We start from the raw sequence: 21,287 nt of genomic DNA, 5'->3' as shown, positions 1-21,287 counted from the left end.
TGTGTGTCTGCAGGTCCAACATGGCGGTCTCAGTACTGTGAGCTGTGCGAAATCTGGATTGCTGACCATATAGTACATTATTGGATTCCACGTATGCTTGAAGTTGCTATCCTGTCAAGTACTTTTAGCAAGAAATTGCAATTTGTTATCGGTCTCAGATTGCCGGGATCTCACCCAAAACTGTTCTCTATGAAAGCCGAGTTTGTTATTCAGTGTCCCTTTTTGTGTATTAAAACCAAATTCCTCTATGTGCTTTAGTGCTGCATTTGCAAAATGTAGCTAACATTTCAATTACTTTCCACAATGTTTGGCAGTACAGATGTTTATAATCGGAAAGTCTTTCTGGAGCACGTACCCAATAATTCTTGCTTGCCACATACTTTCAAAATGTTCACCTGTTTTTCCCAATGCTGGTCTGAAATTTGAGCCTTTGTTACGGATTCCTTCATGGTTAACTCTGAATCCAATTTGAAAGAATAATTTACAATCTTTGTAAGAAGATACACATGGCGATTCTACTTTAAGGATAAAGTCTGGCAGGCGGACTATTGTCATTTAATTTCTGTTTATTTCTTTTTTTTTACAGTTGACAGTACTGCCTGTCTGCTTAGTTTGCTTCAATTGATGAGTTACTGGACTCCAACATATACACATACCCTACCATATTTAAAGACAGCGTTTGCTGCATGTCCCAATACTCAGAGGCTGACCTTCATGGGTCCAGTCTACATTGTTTCCATGCACAGTTCTTCAGACATGCTTACAGGATGTGTACATAAGTTTTGGCAGAACGCTAAAGAATATTCCACCCATGTTCTAAGTACTCTAAAGCATGTGCTTTCCTTGAGTTTCACGGCCTCACAGCATGGGCACAAGAGGTGTACAAGTACTGTTTTTCACATGTTCGCCACTTCTTTCTGGGCTGACCATCGCAAAACAGGAATGTGAGACTTGTGCATCAGATGAAAGGGTCCTTTAGTGTTTTGTCCATTGGAGAACAGCCAGTTGTGTTGAAACACCCTAACTTCAGAAGACTTCTCGAAGTGCTAGCAGTTTAACTTGAGCCAAGGCCAGAGGAGCCCAATTTTGCTGGTGGACTTGTTACTGGCTCTGAGCTTTAAAAATATACCCACCCAGGTATCTCCTCTCCAGGGACGTCATTTCACCAAAATGCCGGAGTAGCGGAAGTGAAATCACACGATCCTTGATTGAGGACATTGCAGGAAGTGATGTCATTTGACCCTGCCTTCAAGTGACAACATGGGAAGTGATGCCATACAACCTTAAGCTGTGCCTAACACCAGTGTTTCTACCCAGAACATTCAAGCACATACTTTCACATTCCTACTCATTCACTCACCAGTCACTCTCATACACCTTCTCCTACATCCACTCTCACTGCATTCTCCACACAGGCACCCATCCACCCAGAACATTCAAACACAGAGGTAACGTCCCATTTCTTCTACCCAGGAGCTTCCATTTTAAAAAGGAAATAAAAAATAAAAATAAACCATTTATTTTTAAATACAGGGGTAGCAACCACAGGGGTCGCAGCTGTGACCCCTGGCAACCCCCAAATGACACCCATGCTTCTTTCATTTCTCATTGAGAGCTGTAGTTGTTTCAACCTCTTCTGGTTGTGCTTGTATGATTATGAGACATTGTTACAGCATAAGAACATTATAACTGGCACAAGAAAAGTTAAGTGTACCCACTAAATTCCACATTGTGCCTACCAGTACCAGCAAAGCTCAAATATAAGAAGAATAAGAACAAAAGCATTACTGCAGTTCAATTACTGTCAGGTGCAAAAGGGTTCCCTACCAATGCTCGGAAAAAAGAGGGCGACCTACCAAAGAAATCCTGGTCCAATTGTTTCCTCCTTATACTCAGGAACAAGACTAGCTCCTGGAGTAGCTGGTATTTGGAAACATGGTGCTTATGCCGCTATGATCAGTTCACATATCAGTCAGCCGTCTGCTGTTTTTAATCTTCAACACATCCCTAGAATGAAGGTAGCTGTAAGGAGCCATCTAACATCTACTACTTCTTGAGGGGTGTCCGTTAAGGACCCTCCTCTACAGTCTTCACAGGAGCTAATGCTAATGAGGTATAAGATGGAACTCTCCGGGGTCTCGAATGCTCATGGTTCCAGATTTGCACACTCCCAGTTTCACTGGATAGCCCATTCCCTGCCCATCTGGGACCCAGACCATGCTTTGAAAAATGCCAGTTGTATGATCCATGGAAGAATACCCATGATGACACCATGACTTGTCTTACATGAGTCTGACACAATATCTAGACTTGTTTTCCAAAAAGCTCTATAGTCCCCCTGAAGCAGTCACAACCATGTTAATTTCAGGAGGTGGCAAACACTTAAGTACGAACCTCATATATATCATGAAAGAGCTGTCTGCCAAATAGGTGTCCCTCTTTTAAACCACACCACTGTGGTGCTCCAGTAATAGAAATGCCTGGGGCATAAGTTGCATTGCCTTATATACTTGGACCACATAAATTGGCATACGAAATGAATGAGCCCAAGCCAATCATTTTGAACCTGCAACCAACTGCACACTCACAGACCATGGCTTAGCAGGAAACAGATGGAGGATTTCCTCAAAATGGTAGTTATTTTAATGACTTTCATAATATGCAGGTATCCCTCTTAGCTATAAAAAAAACTGTCTTCCCCATTGATGAAAGGGGTTCTTCCCACGTTTTCAAGCACAAATAAGCAGAATGTATTGATCCCCATGCAGGGTGGTGTTGTGTTTGAGTTTGTCATGCTGTGATAAGTCCACCATCTGTACTGTTGCCCTAAATATCAACAGTCGGCTCAGTGGCTTTGTCTGCTACAATCTTGTATAGTGCCTGCCATGCTGGGTAGAAATAAGGGTGAACTTTCTGCTTGTGGAGAGGTATTTAAGATGCAGTGATACCATAAGCCAGAATTGTAAAGGAGTATCTTTAATAGATATATCCTCCAGGTTGGGGATAGACTCTCAACAACAGTATGATTATGAAGAGGAAAATCCGAAATCTACTCTTGCCCCTCTCACCACAGACACATTAACAGCAAGAACAGCGGTAAGAATAATGATCGCACTCACCATTTTGCACCAGTCCCCAGTGCGCCCATGGGTGACAAATATGCTGAAAGACACCCACTTCACCAACATTGCAACCTAAAAGTAAAACAAACCTTGCCCAGAGTGGATGAAGAGCTTCTGGGTGCTAGCAGAGACACTTCAATTGACAGTATTGACTAAAAGCGCTAAGAAGACATGCTACATTAGCCTCAATGCAGCAATACCAGCATGCAGAATCTACCAAAACAAACAAATTCCTGTTTAAAGGCTTGCAGATGCTCACATGAATTAACCCTATGGAAAGGTAAAGGTATGTGGACCACATAACAGCGGTATAACTCATTAATTCATGCATTATCAAGTGGCACAGTGTAAGCCATGCCCGGCTTCAGGACATTACAGCCAAATACACTTCTCACTGAAGTCCAGTGGCGCAGGGACGGCGCGAGACACAGGAATGCATCCTGCAAGCCCAGCCCAGCCAAGTTCGTGTAACAAGATAAACACTTTTCTTGTAACAAGATAACATTATTTTCTTCTGAATGGGAGTGAACTAAGCGCAGACAGCTTTAATAATTCTCATAAAATACAGCTAATTTGACCCAGAGTGTGGTGGCAGGGCACGTGACTCAGTAGCTTTGTCAGCTAGCCAAAGACTCTTCTATGAGAAAGGTCTGACTATGTAGGACCAATTAACAGGGTTTCTATAAGGGAGCTATATATGGCCAGTAACTCAGCACCCAATCAGAATGAGACATGTCCTGGGAATTGACCCAGGTTGTGATGTCAGCAGGCTGCTGTGTCTCAGAAAAAGAGCTTGCAGCCCGGCTCTGCAGGCAGTGACTGGACTTCCCTTCGTGCACGGATTCCTGTGTGTTTGCGGGCCAGAAATAAACCACAGTTTTGCAACATGCTGCTTGCTTGGACTCTTGCATTCCTTTTGGCAAAAGGGAGGTGTTGGGCCTCCTGTACCCGGGACCCCCAGAAGCCCTGTGGGAGGGTCCACTTCTTCCCAACAATTACATTTTTTAAATAATTAATTAGTTTAATGGTCTTGTTTTTTTAAAAATTATTTTCCAAGTGAGTAGCACCACACTGATCATATAGGATACACAATTTTTGTACTAGATATAGACGATACAGACAGATCTAATGGACTTCATGCGCAGCAAAAGGATGTTTTGAAAATGGATGTCATTGTTCTTTACATATGTGAGGTCATCACATGGAAGCGTGACATCATTCACAATATAAATATAGTGAAGATGACGTGAGCACGTAGGCACGCAGAACACTGCTTTATGAAAGACTTAATGGAACTGGGCCAGTTAATAAGGTTAGACACGTAGGAGCAGTCTGGTAATATTTTTAGGATACTTAAGCTGATTCTTCTATTTTTTAATAGAAGGACTAACCAGTACAAGATATCACTTCATAAGGAATATCCTCTAAAAAAAAAAAAGTCAGGTATAGCATATCATGAAAAAAATTGTAAATTGATGGAAAGAAAACTGTTACTTCAAGAATAAGAAATGGGGCTCAGGTAAAATACAATAATAATTTGAAATAACAAACCATTTTACTACTTCAACACTAAATATTGTTGATGAATACAATTTTCATTATATTCTGAACTAACCATAGAATGGAAAATGGAAATGTTGCCTCATATTAGCAATAGAAACTTCAAATGAATGAACATTACTGGAATGATGAATCTATATACCAATAGGATTGGATAAGCGATGAATGTGAATTCATGGCACATAAAGACACTCCAGTATTTGGGTTGATTTCCCATTTGTCCGTTCCTTTCTCTTCTGTTTTTCCCCGAAATTGGAGCATTTCTAATTAGCCACAAAGAAACCTACCCGTGGATATCTAATGCACTCTAATTGAATCTTGAATTAAGGTTTACAGCATAAAATTATCCTTTACAATCAATGTATGTACAAGTGTGACTAGATTTGTTTTAAATATTTCTTTGGAGAACAGCCTTGACAAAACCTCACAGGGGTGAAGCACATGCATGTGCACCGATTGGTTTGTGTTGGCACAGTGGCATAGTGAATAACATTACAATACATTTAATTACAAATTGCAATTATTGTATTGGTGTTGGTATTATGACTAAACGGGACCCAGCGCATTGTGCCTAATTGATGATTGTATTGGTATTTGGGGGCAGCTGTTAGGTGAATAAACAGTCTCTCTTACGCAGCTGCATCAGCGTTCAGGTGATAATCCTTTAATTTCATCAATAGACAATTAAAACACAGGATAGACATATTGCTTAAAATTAACCCTCTTCATATGGCATTTGCCAGAGTGCTTTGCTGAGTGCAGTTAACGGCAGGAAGGGCCTTTACTGTTGACCGCTTCTACTTTTAATTCATGTGGACTTCATATGGACATTTAATTTAAGTTAAAAAAAATTGAATTTCGCTCCACCCCTTTTTTCCACCACCTACAAAAGCAGCTGGCTGCGTGCTTTGGGCGCATACATTTGCTGGAGTGCTTTGCTGAGTGCAGTTGGGCAGTTTCGCTGGGTCGCGGGTAGTCTGTGAGCACATATCTTGTCAGTTGTATTGTTAGCTAGTGGTTCACTTTGCAGAACCTTTACCTTCTTTGCTACCTGTGTTTACATATATTTTTATTGCAATCACAGAATAGTGCGGGGGAGAAAATATGAGCTACGTTTACACTTTAAAAACAGCTATGCCGACTACTGATTGTACATCCTCTATTGTAAAAACAGCAATATGTAAGATTGTGAAACCACACTGTTCAAAATTGTCCCCGCCTCTATTAATAGCACGAACGCGCAGAAACATTCAATTTCAAACGGCTGATATACGTGAATTTTGCCCATATCTGCATTCAGGCCTGTTCATGATGCAATTACTCATAGCGGTAAAAAGTTGCTAGCTGCTATCGAGATTTCAGATACAGTGCTGATTTGCAGACTCGGCTCTTGTCCAGTCTGACTCGACATCTCTTTTACCTGTGCCCAGTTTTCCCATTAGTCCATCTCACGCCTAGCCTCACATTGGCATACTGCCTGCTGATGTGATTAGTCATTGCAAATATTAACCCTGTGCAGGATGAGTGTTTGTCTTTGCTCAGTAGACATACACATGTGGAGAGTGTTAATCCCACTTCTTTGGCATCACCTAATTAAACCGCGGATGACCGCCCTGGACCGTATGAATCCCAGATTGTGAAGGCGAGTACATATCTTCTGGCTGGAATGAAAAGTCCTGCTGTGATATGCATGTTAAAATGCAGGGGGTCGATCACCAGAACGTAGAGGACCTGCCACAATTGAGACCATTATCGTCCATACTGTCTGAATCACTGATCATGTTTTTCGAATTCCTCATCGGCTTCCTCTCCCTTATCTGTCGCCTTTGCACAACCGACACCCTGTAGAGTTTAATTTCCCAGACAAGCACCGCTGCCTATGCTTGAAGCTGTAATTAAGTGAAAATGTGGACGAAATTCAGTTGTCCGGACTGTGAATCTTCACAATTGTTAGAACTTCAGACGAAAGGAAGGATATTCTTTCATTGACTTCGACAGCTGCTAGTGTGTTTTTCACGTGTCTTGTCCGATGGTACCGTAATCTGGTGCTCGCCCAATCTTTGTAACATGTTTTTAATTGTAGTTCTCTCACTTCAACGCTGCTGATTCCTCACGGCGACCTCAACCTGTGGCTGCCGGATGTTGCAACTGAATTTTGTCCACATTTTCACTTAATTTGAGGCCACACACGTCAACCAAGTAATTGAAAGATTGCCGTAAGTGAAGGACATCAACCAATGAACTACCTTTGACATTCAACTTCGGGTGTTATTATAAAAAGTCCTGAAGACGGGTTCAGCACAGATCCTATAGCATCTTTAGCTGGCTACAGAGTGTTTTTTCTTTTAATAATTATTGCTAGTACCCAGAAACACACTTCTTGGTGTCGACAGAGTCAAGGACAAGCTAATTACAATTTGAGGTTCTATGAAACAACAAGATGTTCAACTCACAACATCGCTGATATATGATGATTGTGTCAAGTTCAAAGAAATCGTTTTGGTTGGTTGAAAATATTGACTTTCACTAAATGTCTTTTATGTGATGTTAGGTGTAAACAAAATGCATTTTTCGTCTTTTTAATATACATTTTTTTTAGTGTTTTGTATTCATAAATTAAAGGATGTATATCTCTATTGTTTCTGTAGTTATCAATCAATCGACATGAAAGATAGCACTTTCTGCAACTAAACATACTTAGCACGTGTGTAGGTGGGTAGCTGTTTTTGTGGCATTTTCTTCTATATATATGTTTGCACTAGTCCTCTGCCACACAGCCCCCTAATAAAGAGGACTTCATAGCTCTAATTGCTTTGTTTATTGCCATCCTCTTAGCCCACAACTTTGAAGATCTAGGCGAATGGACATCAATCAAAAATATGAGCATTGATAGTTTGACGTAATGATTCAGATAAAAAAACTAAGCACGTCCCGGGCTCCAGCCCCTAACTGCCTAACTAACCATATGTTAAAATCCCATCCAGAGGAATGGCCTCTATCCTGTTTACCATCTTTTCCAAGGTCATCAAAAAAGACAAATTCTTCCGACATCGAGAAAATCTGTTGTAGTACCGATTTTTGAAAAGGGTGACCGCGAACAGTCGGAGAACTGTAGTCCAATTGCCCTCTTGGACATTCCTGGCAAAATATTTTCAAGGTTACTATTAAAGGACCTATTAACATGGGTTAAAGAGGCAAAAGTCTTTGACACCCACCAGACAGAGTTTGTTCCTGCCATGGGCACATCCATTGACTTATTCGCTTTATGTGCGATCAAAAGCTACGGCATACAGACAAAACAACCAATCTACATGGCCTTTATTGACTTCAAGGTAGCTTTTGACTCCATGTCAAGAGAACTTCTGTTAATAAAACTGCAAAAAGACAACTGCCCCGCTTACATTCAAGCTTTAATTGTGTGATTGCATACAAAAAGATCAAATACAAGTACGGCTGACCATAGATGGTAACTTGTCTGAACCAATTGCAACAAATCGTGGCTTAAAACAGGGGTGCATTTTAGCCTCCTCTTTGTTTAGTTACTTCATTGCTGATATTGAACGCTCATTGAAAGCAGTAGTATCAGATCCCCGAAGATCGGCACTTACCCACTATCATAGCTTTTATATGCGGATGATTTAGTTCTAGTTTTTTATACACCAAAAGGTTTACAGAACTTACACTCGGCATTGGATACCTATGTTGAGCTTAATCAACTCATTATCAACTTGGCTAAGACAAACATTCTGATCTGTGGTACAGCCCACTTAATTAAGAAAAACAAATACAAGTTTCGACTCTATGGTCAACCTATTGAAACAACAAATCAATATTGGTACTTAGGGTAAAATACTAACAATCATCCGTCTGACTGCCATATAGGCTGACTTAGAGAGAAAAGTCCATACTTCTGCAATTCAAGCAAGAATTATCCCTAAAAAGCACTGCAAATTCTCCCTAATGCCGGTCATAAAGTTCTACAAGCAAGAAATAATGCCAGCCATAATGTATGAAGCAGAGACGAGAGCTTACCAGGACTCGACTTTCTGGACCAAACTAGAAAGTCAATTCTGGAAAAAAATGTGCCTCTCTCCCCCAGCCAACCCATGTGCATAATTCGCCATGCATTTGACTTATTATCTTGGGTGTAATATGCAGTTGGAAAATGCTTAATCTATACAAAAAATGTGTCACCAATGAGACTGAAGTATCTCTCCCATCAATGTTGACAATACATTTTAAATTAGATGTAAAAAAATCTTATACCTTGGAAAAGCATATCTCAGCTACTATGTTAGCAGCAGGAATTTCTCTAAATCTATTGATAACTGACCCTGAACGGGCCAAACCAAAACTATGATGATATGATTGGATCATATCACGGCAATAGTGCTTGCAGTACGCACATTTCAAAATGGATGATTTCCCACCCAAATCTTTGAACAGGCCAGAGAGATACTTAATCATGTTTCCGTGCCCACAAATTAGAACCATGTATTTACGTTTTAGACTAAATCTCTGGCCAACTCGCAAAGTTACTGCGCGAAGAACAAACGTGCCTAAATCTCTCAGAACCTAAAGATTCTGCAAAAACCATACAGAAATCAAAACGCGTAAACATCTCTTTATTGCCCGATTTTATCACAAAGCAGGAGTTTCTATTTAGAACGCCTCTCCAGAAATTTCTCCTTTGTTTCTCATGACATATTATGGACTAGTATTTTCAAGGGGAAGCTAACTCTGTAATTTTTCCAGCCATTAATTCTTTGCACTTATTAAGGTAAGAATATTCATTATTGTCTGACCATCAACGACCTGTTGCCAACGCTTGGATTTGACTTTATGGACACATTGACTTGGTGTTTCACCTTCTCAACTCTCATGCTGGACCTCCCCGGGATCTCACACTCAGGGTGGTCCTGAATCATGCTGTGCCCGTCTTGATTCCTTGCTTTCATTCTCTGTTCCCTGCAGCATTGTGTTTTGCTGACCTCTGCAACTGTATTCACTCTCCCCTCTGCTTCTGTGCGCTTTTTCAGTTTATTCTCTGTTCTCTCCTCCTGTCCCTTCTCCCTCCCTCTGCCCTCCCTTTCTTTTCTATGCACTTATTCTATCAGAATTGTCCCTAGACCTAGGATGATAGCAACATTTGTCTACTCCCTCCCTCCCTTATTTGTTCCCCCCCTCCCTTCCAGCACTATCTGAAAGGATCTACATGATTTTACCGAACCGAAAAGTTTGACTCCCAAAACTTTTTTTTTCTTTAAATCTTCCGCAAATATATATGTGGGGGAGACCACCCACAGCTCCCCACCTTAGCCCTATTCATGGTTTATTCACTTTACCCTGCCACACATATATATATATATGGAAAATTGGGGGTCGAACTTTTGGGAGTAGGTAATTTTGTACAATACCATCTGAAATGTCAGGCCTAGTACGATAGTCACTTGTTTTGTTCCTCTCTATCATTCTCATCCCTTCTCCCTCTCCTCTTGTAACATTATGTCTCTACCAGAAATGTTGCCAGGCCTAGTACGGTAGCCAGCCGCCTGTCTGTTTCCCATTCCTTCTTATCTGTCTTTGCACTTGCTGTATCTGAAATGTCGTCAGGCCTAGTACGATAGTCGCTTGTTTTATTCCTCGCCATCCTTCTCATCCCTTCTCCCTCTCCTCTTGTAAAATTCTGGCTCTACCAGAAATGTCGTCCGGCCTATTACAGTAGTTGCCTGTCTGTTAACCATTCCTTCCTATCTGTGTCTTTGCACTTGCTCTATCTGGAATGTCGCCAGACCGAGTACGATGGTTAATTTCACATTCTTGTTGTTCATGTCCTGTAAGAATGTCCTTGTATTTTTCCCTTCTTCCCTTCCTTTCCGTGAAGCGCTTTGAAACACATTGTGAATAGGCGCTATATAAATAAACTATCATATCATATTCAAACTCGATTGTAATGATGTTCTTTTTTGCCTAAAACTACCTAAACGTATTTTAGAACTTTTATTGTGCGATAGGTTTAAAGTCTATAAGCAATACACCATTGATAACATTGACATCGAACATATTAAGCAGAGGCTTGTTTTACCTTGCTACCTAGATAAAGATTGAGCCCATTTTATTTGTATTATACATTGGTCCCAAATGTATGTCTTCTACTATATATTTTTGAACACTCTCTATGAATTGCCAGTGTGTATAAGAATGCTAAGTGACCGAATTTGTATCGCTCTTATCACTATATGAACTCATGAAGACATTTTTTTACAACTGTATATATTTAAACGTTCGAATCCTTTTTTAACATTTGAGAAAAGTCTGTATGATATATTTGGTGTTTTTAATGTGGAAAGGTTGTAAGTCAACCGAAGCAATAAAAATGTGATATTTGCAATGCTGACATATATTGTGGGTCCAACTTCATGAACTTGATACAAAGTGGTAATGTCGCCGTATATTTTCGTGTGCGCAGTATCATGAAGGTGATTTGCAGTGGCAGTGTTATCTACATATATTGTGGCCACAGCTGCCGGCATCATGAACGCAACATACAGTGGCAGGGATACTCAGGCTTAGATTAAATGTAATGTGTACACCTGAGGTCTACACTAGCTATGCTGTGATTAAACATTTTTCATCGCAAAGCCGTATTTTTTAGACTGAGTGGAATTGAAGGCACTCTGTTGTTGTCCTATTCTGATATAGACCGGTTGCAACGCAAAGCATTCTGTTACTCTTCTGTTGATGCTTTATGCACTTTTTAGTGAAAGGTGCTAAAAACTGTCCTGAAAAAGTTCAGACAAGTTGTGAATAAAGGTATCATTGTGTTGCAGGGATCACATTTGCTTGGAGCTATTAGCTCTGCTCACTGCATAGAAGAGCCTGGTTAGCTTGACACATATAGCTACCAAAGAGCTACTTTAGATTCCCCAGATCATGAACATATCTACGTGATATTAATTGTGTGTATGGGAATCCATAGAAAGAAATACTAGTAAACCATCTAGCATACATTTAAAGCATTAAAGGATGGTATGTAATGGACGAAAATTATACTTAGCATCTTTGGGGAAAAAAGATTGCTAATAAAAATATTCTGATGGGTAAAGGGGGGAAATGTTTTCTTTCAGGTGGATGGAATTGTAATTCATTTGTTCCTGGCCCACCACACTATCACCCACTTTCCCTTCGATGTTCTTTGCTGAGGGGACCTTTCGGAGGCCTGCCATGTCCTAATTTGGTTTTGGACATGAACTATGAATTCACACTACCATGTGAGCCAATAATTGGACTAAAAGCCGCTGTCGAGCCGCAGTAATTGGGCCAAGGGCGAAGGTCACCTCACAGTGGACAAAACAAGCTTAGAATTGTAAGGACAATACTGCCACCAGAAGTCATTACGTTGGTGGATGCCCAACGCTCCTTCACCACGATCGGCAGAAGGGAAATAGTCCTATTATGTCACAAGTGGAAATTAACATAAGACACACTTCCTTGAAATGAATGGGTCTATTGTTTTGGCAGACAAAATGTGCTGGAAAGCCTAGTGATTGCTTATCTCGATAATTTTTCAGTGTAGTGACTACCGCTCTATTAAAGTAAGGCATCTGAAGGGTGGTGACAGGTCTGTCTGGTGGGGTCCTGTTAGATGCAACATGCTGTTTCCTTGACTTGCAAGCCAAAGAATAAGATTCCTGTTTGTCATCACCTAAAACCGATGCGTGAACCTCGTTTCTCCGACACGTCTCATGTGGGAGATAGATGTTCAGCATGCTATCCTTGCTCCTGCTTGTGGGATGGTCCCTAGAGCAGCTTTTAGCTCCTGCTCATTAAACCTTTATTTCAAACCCAGGTATCATCCTAGGATGGCTCTGGCAAGGTGGTGTTACCCTATGCTGGTGTCATGATAGCGTGCATTTCATTTTAAGGTACTCTGTTCTGTTCTCTTGGCCTGGGGGTGTCAACCACAAGGTGATGACAAGTACTTTAATTATTGTCCTGGAATTGTTCAGATAGGGTGGAATCTTTCTTTCCTAGGATGGCACAGATAGCCTAGGGTGCACAGTGTTATGGTATTATCCTGGAATAGTTCAGTTAGGGAAAGATAAGTACTCCATGCTAAGCTTGGATCCCTGGGTAGTTAAAGGAGGATGTGATGATTGAATGGTACTCTTTCCTAACCTGCGGTGTGGAATGTTTGAGGAAAGGTGTGATGAAAGGTTCTCTTTGCCTTGCCGGTGTAATGGGAAAATTCAGTTATAAAATGATAAATTAAATATTCTCTTTGCTATTCTGGTTATAGGGGATAGTTACCTAGGATGGTACTGATATGATAAAACTATGGTATGCGGAACTACTTTGAGGGTACAGAGAGCGTGTCACAAAAGTGCTCCTTGATAACTGGTCAAGAAATAACTTGGATAAGCTATGGAGGATACTAAAGTGTTTGAAAGTAGTAGTTATCCTCGGTTGGTTTTGTTCATATGTCCCATTGGCATCTCAACCTCTACCAATACAGTGTGACGAATCCCTAGATGTCGTCACTTCTCCCAGAGGGGGAGCACCTTCCCATGAGGCCAGGGAGGTGAGGCCACTACCCGATAATCCCACTGGGGCTGGTGCACAGTGGGAGGATCCCACCCCCTTACGACAAGGACAATTACCTAGGAAGAATGTGGTACACCACCCTAGCACTCCCAAACCTCTTACCATTATCACATCAAAACACCCTTCCTAGTATTTATTTATTGATTGTTCACTTGTTAGGTGCCTATACTGCAACTAAATACTGTTTTTAAACACCCACACAGCAAAGGGAGGGAAACTGAGTGTGAAACACATTAGTAAAGATAAAAAATTAAACAGTGGCGGAAAAGAAAGGGGCAAAAAAGATCAATCCTACTATGCCTTGTGAGTATTCAGAACGTGCAAGCACAGCAAGGAAGAGGGAAGGGGGGGAGTGCTAAGCATCTGCTCATCGATGAGCCACAGATAAGTGCATAGTAGAAGTGCATGGTGAGGAGAGTGCTACACGGCCAGGGGCCCGATGGCGAAGTGTGAGCCTCCAAGACAGAGGGATTGCACGTGCAAGTGCTGAGGGTAGACAGGAGCTGGGACGTTTGTGATGGGAGGTCAGGGGCCCCCAACAATGCATCAGGGCCTAGGACACCAATCGCAGCAGCTGCGCAAATTAGCAGAGGGGAGAAGGAGGGGGTAAAGAGGAAAGTCTCAAGGAGCTTCCTGAATTTAAGGGAGTTCTGCTCAAGGCGCACAGAGACGGGGAGGCTGTTTCATACGAGGCAGCCAGCGGAGGAGTGTCATCAACCACCTGCTCTCTGTTTAGCGAAACTCTTTACACACAGAGAGTTGGTGCCAGAGGAACATAGAGGTATAGAAGGAGAGTATTTAGTGAGATAAAGTTAAAGATTGTGTGGTCCACAGGCCCAGACAACCTGTGTATTTAATCCGTGCAGCAAGCGGGAGCCAATGAACACTTTTTAGGGCAGGAGAGATGCAGTCCCTGGATTTAAGGCCAAGGATAAGTCTTTCTGCCCTATTCTGGATTAACTTGAGGGGGTCGCTGAGTGGAAGAAGGTAGATTCAGGAGGAGGCTATTGCAATAGTCAAGCCTAGAGAGAGCCATGGCTCGGGTAACATTGCGCCTCAGGAGGAAAGTGAGTAAAGGGAGAATTCCTTTGAGAAGGAAGAGCGAAAAGTGGGACTTCTTGGCAATGTCCTGAGTGTGAGGGAGGAAGGAGAAAGAGGAGTCCAAGATGACGCCAAGGTTTCTGGCTTCAGAGGAAGTAGCAGGGGGAGAGCCCATGGAGGAAGGCCAGAGTGAGGGTGAGAAGGAGGGAATCCGAGGTGCTTACCAAGTGTGGCTGTTTGGCTGGGACCCCTGCTTGCTCCTGCTTCAGCTCGCCATTTTTAAATGCACTGACAGTTTCCAACAACCAACGCCGTCGGCAAGCAGAAGTTTTGAAGCTGCCGTAACAGCGTTCTATACAGTGGACACGTGCCTCTTCAATTTCCACAACTCCGCCCCCCTGCCGCCTCCAGCCCCCCCCCCAGCTACAGCACACTACCTCATAAACACCGGTGCACGCCCATCTCGCGTGCGCATCCAAAGTGCTTACCAAGTGTGGCTGTTTGGCTGTTCGGCTGGTGTGCGGGGCCTCTTTCTGAACTAATCTCCATTGGTAAATGTGTTGGTATTATAAGGGGATTATTAGTAGCTCTTGTTTATGCTATTTGTGTTGATAATCCGAAATTGGAAAAGTGCCTATTGGTGTTGTGCTTGTTTTTTACTTCTGGATTGTGCAAGACTTATTTGGTGTTCTTAGTTGCAAATTAGTGGCAGAATTTATTTTCCTAAGATGCTTTATATCTTCTCATGTTCTAACATGATTAATGGCCTCAGCAGCGGGAGGAAACGTAATGACCCACAATGCCCCACACCATTGCCTCCTACTAACTTGGCAGTGAAGTCCACATTTGAGGTTGGTGCTATGTTGCCATTTTTATCGGCAGATGGGGTAGTGGGTCAATCCCACAGTGAAGAGAAAAGCTTGCCTCTGGATGATAAAGACGAGGTCATAAACAAAATGGGAATTGTCTTAAGGGAACAAAAGTTGACAACTGCTATGATCCATACACTGCCATTCAGCTGTGGATCACGCTTACCTGTATCTAAATGTGCAGTAAAGGACTTGAATGATATCTTGCAGTCAGATATATCATTTGAGGACCAAGATGTGGAAGTTAGTGGGCAGCCTTCAAATGATATCCCTTATATAGCAACTAAGTCCCAGTTGGATGATACCATAGACTGTTCTATGATGGGACCTACAATAGAAGCTGAATTGGGGAAGAGAGTATGTTTGTCACTCAGCCCTTCGACACCAGCAAATCTTCGAATTGTAGGTTGCGAAGATGTATTTATGCTTACCATCCCCCAACCCCCACTAAGAAAACCTAAGGCATATTTGTCCGACCTGAAATTGCAGGAAACTGATATGGCAGCTGAATTGTGGGAATTGGATCCCCTACCTGATTATGTGGTAGAGAAACTGACGATGAGTTCACCCAAGATGATGTGCCCCCACGCAGACATTGATGCTCGATTGAATCTGGACATTCAGGAGTTTCATTCAAGTATAAATGACAAAGACAAGGAGTTGTCATCGCACGTTGAAAAAACAGATTTATTGGAGGGACCTTACTGATTTTCCAGTAATAGCAAGAATCTTGAACTTATTAGATAAAGGCCATGAACGCTCACATTATGAGATAGGCAACTTGAGGGCAGTAATCAGAAAACTTGTGAATAAGACTAACCGGATTGAGGGGTTACTATTCACGTGTGATGCTGTGGCTGCGAAATCCAAAAAAGATAGACATGGTTGATAATTATACGCAATCCCATGGTGATTCGGATGGAATGGATATTGAAAAGAGAATTTTCACAGGGTTACTGCCCCCAAGATTATGATAGCCGCTCGCTGTCAGACCGAATATTTACCTTATGATAATGGGGCGTTCAGTAATATGTCTAGTTCAATTTAAAAAAATTGAACATGATATTCAAGTACTGAGAGAATGCTATGGGTTTTTAAAGCCTATGGGATTGGGTGTTGCACCTGTTCATGAGATGTCCATAAGACAGGAGGGACCTGATAGCCCCTCGCCCTTGATAGATCTGATCGATTTTGCTGTTAATTGTCCAATAGTAGACGAACCACAGGTATGTGATCAAATTGAAATGAATTCTGAAGCAAAATCCACAGCTGTGCTCACCCACAGAGAAAAAAGGCTTACGGGAAGAGCTCAGAAAAGAAGAGCTAAAGCCAATTGTCTAAACAAAAAACTAGCTAAGAAAACGGCGAATAATTTATATGATTCTCCATCTCCACCATCTTCTGCCATCCATGTTGATGAAGTGGTAATAGACTTATCACAATTAAATGAAGAATCAAAGGTACTTTTAGACCTTAAGTCAGACGACAAAATGAGTGCCCTAAAGGCCCAAAAAAACACTACTATAAAAAAGAAAGAAACTGGACCGATGGTAGATAATTTGATTAAGTTAAATATTAGTAAAAACCAAACAAAAAAAAATATCTTTTCCATCTGGTGGTTTAGTTGGCAGCCTCCAATCTACTCTTTCCCAATTTTATCCCTTGGCCCATAAGAGTACTTCTACGAAAAAACAAAACAAGGGATTGGAAGAGCACCTCCCCAATAAGGTTGCTCCTTATGTCCAAAATGACAATGGTGAGCCCTGGATGTGGGGATACTGGGTAAAGATGAACAATTATCTGTATCTATCCCAAATATGGTCATAACTAGTGCTCCTAAGAATGCCATATCTAGTGCACCCAGTGTTAATAACGAGATTACATCACAAGACCAAGTTGTACAACAACCTGCATCTAATATATATACTGAGCCAAATAATGCAACTAAGAAAGTTACACCTTCTAATTCAATTGTTATGTACAGACTGTAGATGTGAATCCCATTGAAATTCGAGAAAATGTAATTACCTCAGAGACTCCCCTCATTCTGGGATGGGAGAGCAATACTAAGATAAATGGTAAATCCAATTTAAATCGATCTTTCCTGTTAAAAGCCTTTCAATCTATTCCATTTTGAAGAACTCTCTGACGACATTGACTGGGTGAAATTAACAACGAACCATAACAACAGGATGATATGTGGTTTTCATTCCAAGCTTATTATGAAAATGGTTTGGGATCAGCGGGACAACTTCGAATATGTAGGATTAATGAGTTGTCTGTTTCAAAATGACATAGAGGCTAAGACATTTCTTGAGAAGTCTGTTGTTAAGCCTGCTAATGACCAACCTACCTCTGTAATGGGTGCAGCACTTCAAGTCAATGAGGATATTATCAAACAAATGTTAGCTTTAGCGGTAGCTTTGAATGGCCTGAACAATGCACCCACTAATGTGGTTGTCGCACCTACTGTACTACCTCCCTAACAACACAATAATGAGTCTCAATGTATGTGTCGTTCATGGAACAGCTGAGGATTGGCAAATTTTCAGTGTTGGTGGAATACAGTTGAAACCACTAATTATCCAGATATCATTTTATTGCAGGAGACAATGAATATGATACATTTTAATGTAGAAGGATTCATGTGCTATTCGCAACCTACTGATAGAGGGGCGATGGGGAGGCTCTCAGGTGGTCTCGCTATCTTGATTAAAAACTCTTGCAAACTAATTTCGGAACTGATATACAAAGACTCCGCTGTAGTAGCAGTTGCAATGACGTCTAATTTGGTATATGTTAAAGCCCTATTGATCCTATGTGTGTATTGGAAAAAGGTGGTTTCCACATATGATTAGATTGAAGGCACAATTGATTCTATTTTAGAGGGTGCCCTGGTTCGACATTCTCAGGTAGGGGTTTTGGTGGGAGGTGACTTTAACTCTTCCTGTTTATATAATAGGCAGAGTTTGGGTAACATAGTCCACCCGCCTGCCTGTACAATCAGAAATGGGGAAAAAATGGGTGAATTTATTTTTAAATTGGGACATTCAGGTGGTAGATGTGTGAGATATAGTTGCCCCATATACTTGGTCACGAGCGGGGTTATCACACATCGATCATTTCTTTTTGTCTACTTCCCTCTTTAGATTTAGTGACCCAGTTATTATTGAAGATTTAGTCTTTGGGGATCACTGTGCAATTGTATGGAAAGTCAATTTTGATGATTGGGGTTATAATCCAAACCCAATACTCCAAATGGTGGAAATAGATAGACCTGGATTGTCTGTTAGATGGTCGTCATCCATGTGTTATCAGCTTATTTGCAGGATTAAAAATGATTGCACCTTAACGAATAAGATGTTAATGATAAATAACAACCCTTCATATATGGATGCCTATGTAACAAACAGAATCAATTCTCTTTTATTGGCCTTGGCCACGAAGAGGGTTCCTACTAACAGTTTTAAGACACATAAACACAGTTTCAACCTACAGATTTTTAATTTAAAGAAATTGAAAAATGCACGGTTGAGAAATTTAGCAAGATTACATGTGGATTGGGAACTGAATTGTTACCATAAAAAAGAATTCTTCAGACCTATAAAAAAAATCACTTAAGTGTTACATTTACTTTATATTTAAATGATAACCAAAATATGATGCATCTTTTATTGAAAAGCGACACTCATAACATTTGGGCAATCCTAAAATCCATTAATGGGGAAAATGCAAGTGTAAATGAAAACGCTATTGCTTCATCTGAATGGGTAAGACATATCACCCTAAAATATAAAATGCCTAATTATTTTACCATGACAAAACAACTTGACCTTATATGGTTAGCTAGATCTCCATGGTTTCTTGATGATATCGCTAGAGCAATTACGAAATTAAAAGCATCCAGAGCGGTCGGCCCCGATGGAGTACCAGCTTGCCTTGTTAAATCCGACGTTCAGTTATGGGCAAAAATCATTAAATATAAAATTGATACAGTATTTTTCACCTAAACACTGCCTAGATCGTGGTGCATGGCCACCATTATACGTATTTATAAAAAAGGGCCTATAAATGATCCCAACAATTTCAGACCTATAGCCCTGACAGATGCGTCTTCCAAAGTTTTTTGTCATTTAATTCTGGAAGAGCTTTTAGAATACATGCAAGCCAATGCTACCTTCTCTAAATATCAAACTGGCTTTTGCCGTCATATGGGTTGCTCCCTTAATGCCACCTTAGTATCCCATATTCAATGGAATACTAAACACAAGCATACAGGTCCTGTATATATGGCTGCTCTCGACATGAGTGCAGCTTTTGACTCTGTTGTGAGAGAAATATTGTGGCAGAAAATGCTGTATATGGGCTTTCCGCCCTATTTGGTGTCGCTTATCGCCTCCTTACATACATCAACTTTTTACAGAGTAAGATTAAACCGAATAGGTGCTCTACCAGATTTAATACCGTCTGCAATTGGTCTTAAACAAGGCTGTACTGTTGCAGCGGTATTTATTTAATCTATATATCGTTGAAATCAAAAATTGTTGTGCCGATGCAATTACCTTCTCGGTTAAACTGGGTCAGATTAAACTCAACTATGTAGGCTTTGCTGATGACCTTTTATTGTTCGACAAGACCCCCTATGGGCTACAAAATAAGCTCAATTCATTTTTACAATGTGCGGCCGCCCATAACTTAAAGGTGAATCAGCTAAAGTCAAACATAGTTGTTTTCGCGGATGGAAAAAAACAGACATGTCGATTTACGTGCACTTTGGACGGGATTTCCATTGAAAAAGCTAAATCTATTAAATGTTTTGGATATATTTTGTCCGACCAGTATTCTTTGTATTGGTGGAAGAATAAATTGCATGCAAAAACTAGGCCCTTAATATCACGGAGGAGAATCATTATGAGGAAATATTGTTTTCTCTCTATTACCTGTCCTACAATTTTATTTGCTAAAAGTTGCACCTTGTATTCTTTATTTCCTTGATATGTGTGTGTATGAAATATCAGACGTGCTTGATTCTTTACAAGGTTGTATATGGAAACAAGTGCTGGGATTGGCATTATCAATTCCCAATGACATTGTTGGACATGAGTTGGGGCTTCTCTCCTTATCTGTAAAATGGCACTGGAAGATGCTTGGTAACTATGGTAAGATCTTAAATCCTCCCTCTAATTCCTTGTATAAAGATTTGAATAAACAGCTGTTTCTAGGGTGCCCTTCCTCGCTAATTGCCTTTGCCGAAAATATGAATTCTATCTTGGAACTTACAGCGATTTCCAAGGAAGATTTAATATTGAAGCTACCAAGTTGTAAAAGGAAAAGGCGAATTTATTATTGGTGCTGTCAGTCAGATCGAATTGGCATGTACAATTCGTATCATGAATATGCCCAGATTCGAAGGAAATGGGGAACTTGTCCCAGTTACATTATACAGCTTCCCTCTTCGTATGGACACAATCTTTATCTTCATTTTAGGTTGAACCAATTTCAACTTTATGAAAGAATGGTCCAATGGGGAAGATTTAAAGAATTATCCCAAGCAAGTTTTTGTAGATTTTGGCAAAACGAAAATGCGATTGAATCCCTCAAATATCTGGTAATTTTTTGTGACTATTTTGAATCTTTAAGATGTTATATCTTTGGGACTTATCTTAATTCGCATTCCCCAATGTCTAGATTGTCTTTATTGTCACGATGTATATGGGGCTATAGCCCTAAGCTGACAAATTGATTATGTTACTAGGTATACTAGATTCTAAATTAAAGGAAATAAATTCCCTATGTTGAAACCTGGATTAGGGTTGAATGTGTCTGAATTTATGATAATTTTATGAACTTGATTATTACTGCTTTTAATGATGTATTTATCACTTTTTATACTATGCTTGAAATGAATTTTGCTGAGATTTGCTGTATTATGATTTAAATGTAGCGATCTTATACATGTGTTTTTCTTTTCTAATTTGTAAAGGTTTGTAATTTTACCAAATACAATAAAAAAAATTTAAAAAGGAGGGAACAGGGATCCCAATTGGAACGATCTCAGTTTTACAGTCGTTGAGGCAGAGATAGTTGGCGG

This window comes from Ambystoma mexicanum, chromosome 7p, assembly GCF_040938575.1.
Source record: "Ambystoma mexicanum isolate Mex_15411 chromosome 7p, UKY_AmexF1_1, whole genome shotgun sequence".
In the NCBI taxonomy this organism is placed as follows: Eukaryota; Metazoa; Chordata; class Amphibia; order Caudata; family Ambystomatidae; genus Ambystoma; species Ambystoma mexicanum.
The sequence above is the reverse complement of the archived record's forward strand: the minus strand, read 5'-3'. Positions refer to the sequence as shown.